Raw genomic sequence first — 6,000 nt, 5'->3', positions numbered from 1 at the left:
GTCTTCTCTCCCAGCCCCCTAGTTGTAATTTGAGTAGGTGTGAGCTGTTGGGCATGGAGAAGATCTCTCTACCTGTATTTTTAACTATGATCCATATCCATTTATTTCTTTTTAAATTTTAACATAAAGAGTAATTTTTAAGATGGCAAAGGGCTAGGAATCAGCCAGGTAATGCCCTGTGAGTTGCGTGGACTCTTATCTCCATAGTTGGCCGGATTCACAAAACACCCCTGGAGTCGTCCGCCAACGATTCCCTTCTGAGGTGTAAGCCTGCGATCCTGATGGCCGTTCCAGGGAGGTGGGCGGGGCACATCTGTAAGTGCAGAAGCATCGGCAATGGGCAGAGCTGGCATCGTAGAAGTGCCGTAATCCTGGCCACGTGGACCCAGCTTTCACCCCTAGGGCACAAAACTCTGGGTGTAGTTTACAGAATGACCTCATTCAGGTCCAGCTAGATGGCAGAGGTCCCTTCCAGGCACCATCACATCCGTTGGGTAACAGGCCGGCCTGGGTGCGGACTGTGTTTGCCCAATAGTTAGTTAGGTTCCAGGGCACTGAAGAGACATGAGTCAAAGGGAAGTTCAGTCCCTTTGAGAGGTGACGAGAGGAACAAGATGGTGCAGATACCCAGGGCCGAGCTGCGGCAGGAACTGAAGGATCCAGGGAAGCAAGCAGTGTTTCAGAAGCCATGGAAGAGGCCTCCAAACCAGAAACGTAGTCACAGAGGGACTCGAGAGGTGTGAGGGAGGGAAGCACTAACCATTCTTTCACCCGCCCTCGAGCTCCTGCCTCCCGTTGGCCAAAATCAATCAAAAGACAGAAGGCAAGGGAGCAGGTGGTACTGCCTGCAGGGTCAGCCCCTCCGGGGATTCAGAGACTGGACGGGAGCAAGTGGAGCGGGAGGGACATGGAGAGAAACTAGCTGCTGCCTATGCCTCACAGGCGACTAAATCGATGCTGGTCAGGTGCTCGGTGGTGCCTGCCTGTGATTAGCCCCGTCTTGCACAGTGTTACTGCTCTCTGCCCAGAGAGACACTCTTTGTTTCTTCTGAGAATTTTAAGCATTGGAATAAGTAGTGAGGTCTTTTTCAAGAAGTGATCCTGGGGAAACTGGGTGTCTACATGCAAAAGAATGAGGTTGGAGCCCTGGCTGGTGTAGCTCAGTGGATTGAGCACGAGCCTGTGAACCAGAGGATTGCAGTTCGATTCCCAGTCAGGGCACATGCCTGGGTTGCAGGCTGGTTCCTTGCAGGCCAACTTCCAGCAGGGGATGCACGAAAGGCAACCATACATTGATGTTTCTCTCCCTCTCTCCTTCCCCTCTAAAGATAAATAAATAAATAAATAAATAATCTAAAAAATTTAAAAAAAAAAAAGAATGAGGTTGGACCCTTGCCTTATAGCATATATGAAAATTAACTCAAAACGGGTCAAAGATCTTAAAATGAGAGCTAAAACGATGAAACTCTTACAAGAAAATGCAGGAGAAAAGCTGCATGACATTGGATTTGAGTGAATGAAACTCTTACAAGAAAATGCAGGAGAAAAGCTGCATGACATTGGATTTGAGTGATTTCTCAGGTGTGACACCCAAAACACAGGCAACAAAAGTGACAATAAATTAGGTTCCATGAAAATTAAAAACATCTGTGCATCAAAGCACACATCCAACAGTGAAAATGCAACCCATGGAACAGGAGAACGTATTTGCAAATCATATATCTGATAAAAATCGAACAGCCAGAATATGTAAAGAACTCTTACAACTCAACAACAAAAAGCCAAGCAACCCGATTTAAAAATGGCCAAAGAACTTGAACAGACATTTCTCCAAAAGAAAACATACAAATGTCCCATAAGCACATGAAAAACATGTTCAACACCACTAATCATTAGAAAAATGCAAACCAAAACCAGAGCTATAACCTCTCACCCATTAGGTACCCTATGGGTGGTACCCATTAGGATGACTACTATTAAAAACACTCAGAAAACAGCAGGTGTTGGCAGTAACTCGGAGAAACCAGAACCCTCAGGTACCATTGGTGGGAATGTAAAATGATGCAGCTAGTGTGGGAAATAGTAGGGCAGTTTCTTAAAAAATCAGTGTATCATATGATCTCACAATTCTACTTCTAAGGGTATACACTCAAAATAGTTGAAAGCAGGGTCTCATTCATTGCAGCATTATCCACAAGGCTTAGACAAAGGATGGATGCAACCCAAGTGCCCACTGACAGATGAGTGGAATATTACTAAGCCTTAAAAAGGGAGAACATGTTGGCTACAACTTAGGTCACCCTTTAGGATGTTACGCTATGTGAAACAGGCCCATCATAAAAGACATACACTGTGTGATTCCACTGACGTGAGGTGTCTGGACTATCCAAGTTCAAGGAGACGGGCCCTGGAATGGTGGTTGCCAGGGACTGGGGTGAGAGTGAGTGTGCAGTTGTTTGGTGGGAACAGAGTTTCAGGTTTGCACAGTGAAAAGAATTCTGGGGATTGGTGGGGGTGACGGCTGCCCAACACTGTGACGATACTTAATGCCACTGAACTGTACACTGAAAAATGGCGGTGACTATACGTTTCATGTGTACTTGACCATAATTTTTTTAAAGCTAGGTGTAAAGAGTAACTTGGTACCTAAATACTTAAAATCAAACTTATTCATGATTTTTCTTCAAAATCACATTATAAAAGCTATAAATTACTTCCTGAATGAATTCGCCATCAAGATGGCCTGTTGAGTGACTTGACTTGGTCAGGAACAACAATCACAGTGTGACAGGGAGAGCTGGGGACTTCTATAATTAATGAACTTCGAAGAGTGCCCTACGCCTCCATGTATTTATAATGAAAATACTATGCATATTCATGCTGTGCTGTTTGTCTCTGCAAGACTCTGTACGAAGCAGATAAATAATTCAGACACAGGTTTGCTCACCTGGGCAGCAAGAGGCCAGAGGTCAGGCTTCTAGCCTGTTCTGGTGGTTACTGGTTTTTGTTCCCCAGATGCGTACGTTGTCAGCGTCCTATCACTCACTCAAAGTCCCTGGGACGTGATTCGAGGTGTGATTTCCCTTTATACCCTCCTCTTCCAACTTCTGAATAAGTAATGTTTCATTCGAGGGGAAGAGAATTCCAAAGCTACGTCTTGTCTGCTCGTACTTTTTCAGGCACGTGGTTATTATTATTTCTGCGTGCATCCTAAATGTGGTGATGCTCCTCGTGGTCTGCATCATCACAGACCTAAAGGAAGGCAAAGAGTGCACCCCAGACAGTGGGGCGTGAGAGGGAGGATGAGGTGCAAGCAGCACATCCATGAGGCCCATGTGGCTGGTGCACAGACCGGGAAAGAGGCGAGACTTCGTCTTTGCTTTTCACAGATTCCAAAAGTCTCTCTTCTGGTCCCTCACAGAGAAACCAGCCGTCGGTGTTGCCTTCTGTGATGGATAGTTTGATGGGTCAACCTGACTAGACCGCAGGATGCCCAGAGATGGGTCAGACGTTGTCCTGGGTGCATCGGTGAGTGTTTCTGGATGAGATTAACGTTTGAATCGGTAGACTGAGTGAAGCAAACCACCCTCCCCAACGTGGGTGGGCCTCATCCAACCAACCAAAGACCCGGATGGAACAAAAGTTGAGTTAAAGGGAATCGGGCCATGGAGATGGAACATCTGTCTTCCTCCTCTCTCAGACCGGAATCGATGCCATCGGCTGTCCTGGGTTTCCACCCTGCCAACTTCAGATCTTGGGACTTCTGGCGTTCGTAATCCTGTGAGCCAGTTCCTGCATTCTATTTGGTCTCCTTCTGGTTCTGTTTCTCTGCAGAACCCTGATTAATACACTTGCATCGTTGGAAGATTTGCAGCTTTTTTTCTTTTGGCCTTTCTAGTAGCAAAGATTTGTTTATGACGGAAGGTAACACTGCCAGTAGCAAAGCCCAGTATGCAAATAATCACTTGAAAGTCAGAGATTCCAGCTCCAATCTGTTACTAACCAGTTGGGAGAGACTGCAGGCAATCCAGACACTCCGTGTATACATGAACTCTGCTGTCTTTCAAACTCTCCCAGACCTTAGTGGCTTAAAACCACCATTTACTGAGCTCATGGTTCTTTGGGTTGACCAAATAGTTCTTCCGGTTTGGTTTTGGTTCATCCAGTCCCTTGGCAGGTCAGCTGGGTACTAGATGGTCTAGGCTGGCTCTGTGCCCATGTCTAGTAAGCAGCGAGAGGCAACTGCCCAAGGACCCAGGGAACGGGGCCTGTTGTCTCTCAATATCCAGCCGGTGGGCCCTGGCTTCTTCACACGATGAGCACAGGGTCCCAAGAGCAGCGAGAAAGAACAGACCGGCACCCAAGGCCCCTCGAGTCTCTGCTGGTGCCACAGTTTCACGGCTGTGTTGACCAAAGCAAGTGACGTGGCCAAGCCCAGATTCAAGCAGTGGAGAAATAGACTCTACTTTTTAAATTTTTTAAAATTGGTGGACAGTAGAGGTTGGGGGAAGAGAAGCATCATTTTATTGTTCCACTTATTTATGCATTCATTGATTAATTCTTGTACGTGTCCTGACCGGGGATTGAACCTGCAACCTTGGCATATGCAGATGACGCTCTAACCAACTGACCTACCCGGCCAGGGCCTAGACTCCACCTGTTGATGGGAGTGGCCACAGAGTCATACTGCAAGGCGTGTGTGTACAGGGATGAGAATAATTGCTGGTCATACTTGCAGTTTGCCACGCCAGCTCAGCCAACTCTACACTCACCTCTCACCACAGCCCTGGGAGGTAGACACCGGGGCTGACGTGGAGTGGATCCCAGGTCCGACTCTAAACCAGTCCTGCAGGACCCTGTGAACCTTCGTTTCTTTAGAGACTTCAGAGGCCAGGTCCTCCTTTCTGAGACAGGAGTCCCGCGACTTTAATTTCAAACACTCTTCTGCACAGCTGTTCACTCAGGAGGAATGAAGTGGCAGTTACGTTCAGCGCAATCACTGTAAAGCTAAGTTCTGAGTAGTCCACACATGTCTATAAAGCACCCACTGTGTGCAGGGAGCTTTGTGCAAGGACAGAAGGGATCCGTAATGAAGAAAAATAACTGAGAAAATTTGCCCATAAAGTGTAGATATGAATTGTGTCTAGAATAATGCAATGTATCACCTGGCTGGTATGGCTCAGTGGATTGAGCACAGGACTGCAAACTAAAGGGTTGCCGGTTCGATTCCCAGTCAGGGCACATGCCTGGGTTCTGGGCCAAGTCCCCAGTTGGGGGTGCATGAGAGGCAACCACACATTGATGTTTCTCTCCCTCTCTTTCTCCTTCCCTTCCCCTCTGTCTAAAAAATAAATAAATAAAATCTTTTAAAAGATAATGCAGTGTATCAGAGACCAACGAAGTTTCCTATTGGGCTCATGGGAAAGCATCATCTATTTGTAAAACCAAGGATTATAAAGTTCCTGCCATCTTCTCATGGTATCAGAATCTCTCACTAATTCCTTCCTTTCTACATGTTTTTAAAGCCCTCCCCTAGATTCTGCAAAGACATCTGGCTACACAAGACAATTTCATCCTCTTCCTCGCTCATGTCCCTTTGCCTCTAGGGAGGCAACACCCACACCCTTCTTCGCAACCTGCTGTGAACAGGTTTAATTTCTAAGATACCACTAATTCTCAGAGACTCTTCCTGAAACACATCCAGGCCAGCCTCCTCACCTCTGTTTATGCCACTCCCCCTTGCCAGACTGCCCACGTCCCCCTCCACTGTGTCTCTTTGCTCCTTGAAAGCCTAGGTTAACTCAGACCTCGTCCAGGAAGCTTCTCAGCGTCCCTGTCTTGGGACACGGATTTATCTCAACTGATGACATCCATGGACAGGCTGGAAGCCTGCTTTCTCCGCCACAAGGAGTGAGCCCTGTCTGATCAGGTGGGACTTACCTTCTTTAGCATTTTGTGTTTTTTTTTTAAATTCTGAACCAAAGACATTTCCATCGATTT

Source organism: Sturnira hondurensis, unplaced genomic scaffold (assembly GCF_014824575.4).
Source record: "Sturnira hondurensis isolate 20B ecotype Veracruz unplaced genomic scaffold, ASM1482457v3 Scaffold0006437, whole genome shotgun sequence".
Classification (NCBI taxonomy): domain Eukaryota; kingdom Metazoa; phylum Chordata; class Mammalia; order Chiroptera; family Phyllostomidae; genus Sturnira; species Sturnira hondurensis.
This window is presented reverse-complemented; position numbering follows the sequence as displayed.